This window comes from Tiliqua scincoides, chromosome 6 (genome assembly GCF_035046505.1).
Source record: "Tiliqua scincoides isolate rTilSci1 chromosome 6, rTilSci1.hap2, whole genome shotgun sequence".
NCBI classification, from domain to species: Eukaryota; Metazoa; Chordata; class Lepidosauria; order Squamata; family Scincidae; genus Tiliqua; species Tiliqua scincoides.
The window spans coordinates 48,653,432-48,660,912 of NC_089826.1; positions in this window are offsets into that span (position 1 = coordinate 48,653,432).

The following is a 7,481-nucleotide window of genomic DNA, read 5'->3' on the forward strand; positions in this document are numbered from 1 at the left end:
CTGGGAAAAAGAGGTTGCGGGGGCACCGTGACACTGAAAAATTTGGGAACCACTGCCCTGTTTCATCCTTGAATGTCTCCTGGCTTTTAGTTTTTAATAGATTATAAAATGTAAGGTTAAGTGGAATTCATCAGTGTACATCTCCAATACTCACAAGGAAATAAATTAATCACAGTTGCTACATATTCATACCATTTCAGATTAACCACTTAAGGGTAAAATTAGGGGATATGGAGGTCACATGGTTGTCACCAAAGCCATCACCTTCTTAGTAACATCTCAGACAAAACACACAGTAGTGGACTTCCCTGGCCCCGTGGCTGGGGCAAAGGTCCATGATGGTGCCACCTGCAAAATGCCATCGCCTCCCTTGCGCATATCCACCTCCACCCCCCCACTCACCACAATGAAAAGGTGCCTCACACGGCTCCAGGACAGACCAAAGAAGCCATCTGAGGCTTCTCAGCCGTCTTAAACTATGCTTGCAGCAAACCAGAAGCACAGTTTCTGATTGCATCAGGAGGCTTCTGCGTGGTTCTAGAGGCACATGGGGCTCCACACCCAGGGCATTTGTCATGATGAGAGTTTCCCTGCCTGACTCCATTGGCTACAGCCCATAGGGGTAAGAAAACTTTCAACTTGATAATGTCACATTACATTATGAGTTGTTTTTCCCAGAAGGAAAACAGGGAAGGGAGAGATGCAGGCTGTTACTTGGAGAGCACCACACATACTCTGTACTATGTATTTTTGCCACTAATCTGTTTTTGTTAAACTTCCTGGCTTCCATCCACACTGCACTTATTCTACTGTTCTTCATAAGTTAACACTGTGGCTCAGTTTGTGTCACACTGCATCTGGTATGTTATTGCTATGCCAGAAATATATGAAGCAGCATCCCATTTAGAAATGCTGCTTTACCTTTCCTTGGGGACAAAATCATTGTAGCAACAATTCACATGCTGTTGAATTGCCTGTGGAAGAGGAGACTGTAGACTTCAGGGAGCAGAAGGAGAAAAGGGGCACATGCAGATAAGAAAGGGCTTTCATGGAGTCAGACAACTGGGTCCATGACACCTAGCTGCAGTCCTGGCACAAAAAACAAAAACAAAAACCTGCCCAACCAAACCTGCTGTTTACCTTGGAAGGAAAGCTCCTGTTGGCATCCATGGGGAAGAGCATTTTTGTCAGGACTGCATCATGGCTTGAAAGGGTTAAACACCTGCATTGACACACATTGTAGTCCCACCCTTGGCTCCTGCTCATGTTTAAGAAGATGCCCAATGTGGCCTCTGACATAATTAGTAACATGGTGCTTTGATTACATTAAAGAGTGCGATGATCATTCAGCATGATGTGAACTGCATTATCACATGTCCACCTTTGACTTTTTCTGCTTTTTATAATTAGTAGCAGCAATCCAGAATGGTGCAAATAGCAGCTTTGATATCACAGGAAATAGTAGGGAAGTGTCATCAGGAAAAAACAGGCAGGGGGAACAGGTTAAGGGCCCAGTCCTATCCAATTTTCCAGCACTGGTGCAGCCGTAATGCAGCCCCAAGGTAAGGGAACAAATGTTCCCATACCTTAAGGAGGTCTCTGTGACTGCTGCCCCACCACAAGATGCAGTGCATGCCCCATTGGCAGTTGTACCAGCCCTGGAAAACTGGATAGGATTGCCCTTCCTTGTCTCTCCCTCCCTGCTGACCGCTTACTGGGTCAGGTCCTCCTGTACTCTTGGGCACCTTGGGCAAAAAGAGGGGGGCAGCCCCTGCCTGCCTGGGCTTCCTTTTCCCTGGACCTCCTTGGCCCCCCTGCAGGGTAAGTCTGGGTCAGGCGGGGCAGAGGGCACCCTGACACAGTGCTTCCCAGTGTGCAGGGCTACAGAGTTGCCGAAATAGTGACCACTGCATCCCATGGGTCTGGGAAACAGCGTGGGGTCTAATCAGGGGAAGGGAGCTTACTCTCCCTTACCCCATGTAATGTCCAGGTGGCCCTGATGGGTCTCCTTGGATCTGCACCCACTATTGAGGGAGCTCATGCTGAGTCAGTACCAGCCCAGTAGTAAGTGTCGCAGGTGTGCCTTTGGCACATTTGCAACAATGCATGCTAGCGCTGGGCCCTTATTTTTTAAAGGGTGCAGTGAACATTGTACCTTAGGAAGGAGAATGCAAACAGACTTCTTTGTCGTTTATATTCTCAGACTGTGCAGTTAGCTATGATTACTATATTAATAAATTATTGCTTTAAGGGCCTGATCCTATCGAGCCCGCGCTGGCCCAGCGCCAGCATGCAGTGTTAACAAATGTGCTGTAAAGCATGCCCGCAACACATACTGTTGCACCAACTCCAGCGCTGACTCAGCATGAGCCCAGGTGAGTATCAAGTGGCAGAGTGGTAAGTCGGGACAGGAGGTAGGTATTCCTGGGCGGGAGAAGGGCAGGGGGAAGGTGTGGTGGGGGAGGGAGCAGGGCAGGAGGGTGGCAGAGAGGGCAGCAGGCCCTTCTGCCATATCCTAACCCACCTCCTGGCCAGGGAGAGTAGACCCTGCACTGTGTCCTGACCTCATGGGATGCAGCAGTAGCCATTTTGGCGCCACCACAGCCGAGGGCTCTGGGAAGCACAGGATTGTGCTACCAATAATGTTCATTTATTGTTCTGTTCTTCAATAATTATTGATGTTTGTTATAACTACTTTATGTGTCTTTTCCATGAGTTGGGAAAAAAATTTCTTCCTGAGTCTCTGCCTGTACTGGGGCATATTGCTAACCTACTCTGAGAATACATCCAAATAGGAATCTGCTGTAATCTTGCCCAAGTTTTTTTTCTGTCAAATTTAACAGTACATGATGCCTCTAGAATGATGCAAAGTGACCATCAGGAAATTGTTTACACTCTTTGAAGAAATTGCATTTAGGTGACAGATTTTAAGAGTTCAGTCCTGAGCTCCCGGGGCGTGCGGCTGCGGCGGCACTGAAAATGGCTGCTGTCACATCCTGCACACCCAAGGCAGCCATGGGCAGCACCTCAGGAGAAGGGAACTTTAGTCCCCTTCTCCCGGGTAAAGGGAGTAGCCCCACAATGGCGCTACTCAATTCTCTGCCGACCAATAGCTTGGCAGTGAGGTAAAGGCCTTCGTCTCAGGCGCTGAGCCTGATGCGGAGGTTCAGGATCCAGTGGAGCATCGCTCCCCCCGTCCTGCCTCCGCCCTCTCCCACCCTCTGCCCCCCTCCTTCCTCCTTGGAACGCCTCCTCCCCACCTTCCCCCATACCCCCGCTTTCCTTTCTGCTGTTCGGTGGTCTGTGCTAGTGCTAGTACAGGTGTTCGCTTGGCATTAATGCTCACAAATGTGCCTTATGGCACGTTTGTGACAGTGTGCGCCGGCAGTAAGCTGGCGCGCAGAGCTCGGGATTGGGCTCAACCTCTGGGATAGCCTGGTCAGATTTTTCCTCACTATTCTAAAGCAGGTAAGATGGTTTTAGGCAATTGATAGTATGTTACGTCAGCCTGAATTACCAACTCACCTCTCCCATTTTGAAAGAAAAGTTTAAGGGAAAAGAATGCATTCTGAAGTACGTTATTTGTGTGGCAGTCAAAGTAGAGCAGTAATTCACCTGCCCAAACACAGTTGCACACCACTAAACTAATGAAGCTAATTAATTAGGATAGGTTACAAAGATAGCATCATTAATCTACCTGGTAAGTGTTCTAGACATCTCCACCAGTCAAGAGAAGGCAGGAACTCTGAGATGTTTTGTGATTCATGATGTCTCCAAAGAATATTCTATTCAAATATAAAATTCTACTAGTTCAATACCCTAATTCAGTGGTTCTCAAACTGGTGGGTCATGACCCACCAGTTTGTGTAATGCTTCCCCCATCCCTTTAAGGGGCGGGGAAGGGGAGGGAGGATCCCCCACGATCGCATTGCTAAGGGAGGCAAGGGGGGGGTGCTTTGCACTTACTTTCAGAAGCCAGGGCTGCAGCAGGCTACAGGAGGTGTGGGCAGCCCTGCACAGCGCTCCCCAAGGCTTGGAACTTTCACTAAAAGTGGGCGCAAAGCACTTCCATTTTGCAGGAGGTGCTTTGTGCCCACTTTTAGCGGACGCTCCAAGCCTCGGGGAGAGCTGTGGAGGGCTGCGCAGGGCTCCCTGCACCTTCTGCAGCCTGCTGCAGCCCTGCCTACATAACGTGAGTGGAAAGCACCCCCTCTCACCCCCCTTAGCGACACAATCCTGGGGGTTGCGTCACTGCCCTAGTCCCTCCCCTGCAAGAACTTACTGAGGGAGTAAAGCTCCCTCGAAGTTTGAGAACCTCTGCCCTAATTTATTTTCATTGGAGAAGATTCTCTCTAAGTTATTTCTCACCATCACCACTTCCAGCAGCAATTAACAAACCATATTTGGAAGATATGCTCACCCTTTTTGGACAGATTTGCAAATAAAAAATTTCCAAGAGCTACCGGAAGCTCCAGAGCCAGCAATCTATTTTCATGACCCTTTTTGTCAGTTAATTGGGAAGATTCTGCTGTAGCTTACTCTTCCAAGGCAATTTCTTATTATTTCTGGCAATTATTTGCAACACCTGGCATAAGGTGTCAAATTTTTTAAGGAAAAAAGATGTTGTTGCTTGTTAAATGGCTTTTTTATAAAATAGCTAAAACCTGGTGCAGGATTTTCTAACAAGCAAGTAACATGATACGAAACAAAAAAATCAGCCATTGACATTCCAACCATTCACATGGGGAAATGGAAAAGAGGAAATCAGTTTCATAAGCTCCAAAGGAGGAACTGGATTTACTGATCCTCAGATCAGCCTTGACATGTGTATTGGAATTGGGGAAGATATGGCAAGGAGATAGGATATGGTGTCAGCAGTTCAGCAGATAAGGCCTGGGCTTTCAGCAGAGGGTGTGCTGCACAGCTGCGGCCACTAGTGGCAATGAGTTCTCCAGGGATGAAGCAGCACCTGATGCAGGAAGAGTTTGTGGGTTGTAGTTGGAGAAAGAGTAGACTTGCTGGCTATATGTCTGTTTTCTGGCTTTCTGATTTCCTAGCCTGTTGACCCATGGGCTGACTCACAGCTTTATTTATCAGACTAACTTTCTGGCTGACTGACTTACTGGCTGTTAATTCATGGTCTGACCCACAACTCTGCTAACAAACAAACGGTCTGGCTAATGACTAACTTGGACTGATTAACTGGCAACCTGACTCACGAACTGGCACACTGACTGATGGACTAACAGATGGAATAATCAGAGACTGCTGAGTGATGCTGAGGTGGTGCAGCTTACCTGAAAAGACTGCTGCCTTAGGAACTGGGAGAAGGGACCCTGCAACCCCACAGGCAACCTACCCTTTTTACTGGTGCTGGGGTACAGCTGGGGTTTTGCAGACTGCTAGAGCTAGCTGTGGTTAAATTGGGGGAACTCATTAGTTTAAAGTGGGCAGAGGTTCTTTAGGCAAAGTGTAGAAAAGGAATTTGGCAAAACACATGGGTGATCTTGGATTGTGGCTGAGATGGCTGTGATGTAATACAGAACCAGAAGGCCAAATGCACAAACTCAGACATAGCATGGCAGACCCATGAGCAAGGGATGAAAGACCAAGTGTGTAGTGGCAGTGAAGAAAACCAATTCCATGCATGGGATCATTAAAAAGAGATTGAGAATAAAACAGCCAATATCATAATGCCCTTGTACAATTAATAGTAAGGCTGCACCTGGAGTACTGTACTCGGTTCTGGTCACACATCTCAAAAAGGACATAGTGGAACTAGAAAAGATGCAGAAGAGGGCAACCAAAATGATTACTGAGCTGGAGCACCTCCCTTACAAGGAAGGGCTATAGTGTTTGGGGCTCATCAGTCTAGAAAAAAGGTGCCTGAGGGCATGACTGAGATGTACAAAATTATGCAAGAGATGGATAGGATGGATAAAGGGATGTTCTTTTCTCTCTCGCACCACACCAGAACCAGGGACATTCATTAAAATTGAGTGTCGGGAGAGTTAGAACAGACAAAAGGCTAATTAATTTGTGAAACTTATTGCCACGGGATGTGGTGATGGTATCTAGCCTTTAAAAGGGGATTGGACAGATTTCTGGAAGGAAAGGCCATTGCAGGCTACAAGCCATGATGGGTTTATGCAACCTCCTGGTTTTAGAAGTAGGCTACCTGAGCTACCTGAGAAGTAGGCTACCTGAGCTGCAAGGGAGTGGCCGACAGGCTGGCCTGTTCCAGCTCAGGATAGGGTTGGGCTGCCCCTCTGTTATCCAGATGGAAATGAAAGCTAAAATGCCAGGAGAAACAAGAAGGAAAATGATTGCATATATAGAGATGATGTTGTGCTACAGAATCAGTGTTTTGTCTCAGGATGGAAAAATTGCTATGAAGGACTTTATTGAGGAAGTGGGATATCCAGTGGATAATAATGAACACTAGCTGGTGACTGTAGGGGCATGGCTGAATCAGAGTAATTTAGCCACAGAATCAGCTGTTGGAGACAATAAATAAACAAGGGAAGGCACTGTTAAAGAGAAATGCAAGAGATCTTGTTCTTTAAAGACAAGGTGTGACTAAAAGCAAGATGGGATGTGACTGATCTATGTGTAAAGAAATAAAAGATACTGGAATCAGGAAATATATTCCCAGGAAGAAAAGAACTGCAAATGAAACCAGTCATGGCGGGAAGCCCAATTCTGTGCTGGAACAGGGAGGCCGACTGGTCTGCCCCGTACCTAACATGGCTGAATGCGGCTCAGCCCAGGGCAAGGGGAAATCCTTCCCCTTGCTCCGCATAATGCCACAGCAGCCCCAATGGGCTACTCAGATCTGTGCCACCTCAAGAGGTGATGCAGATCCGAGCAGCCTAGACCTGCTCTGGGCTGCCTGAGAACGGGCTTAGAATCCAGCACAAGTGCCTGATCCTGGCCCCACCCCCTGTTTACCTGTGATCTGCCCACAGGCCCACCCGCTGCCCGCCCTCCCTCTTCCTGAAACGCTTCCATCCCGCCCTCTGCCCACCCTCCCCAAGCCCCTGCGTTGGCCAGCACATTTCCTACCTCAACCAATGGAGCTGTGGGGTTTGGGCCAGCCTCCCTGCTTCCTCAGAGGCATTTTATGGCACTTTTGTGACAACGCTGGGCCTCCTCAGTGTGCAAGCAGCCTCCTGTAGCAGCCAGCGTGTAAGCAGCCTCCTCAGGTGTAAGCAGACAGAGCTTATACAATATTTGTATACTGATTTTATGTGGTCAGTTTAAACATTGTTATTACTTATTGTTAAATTTAAAACTATATTACCTATAATTTATTAACTATGAAGAAGGCTATGTGCTGCCTGCAGGGGCCCTCTCACAGAGAAAAGGAGTACATTTCAGTTCTTTTTCAGGACAAGAGGCTAAAAAATAGGCTATGTCCTGGAAAAAGAGGACAACTGGTCACCCTGCCTGCAGGGTGAATTATAAATTCTTATAATTAA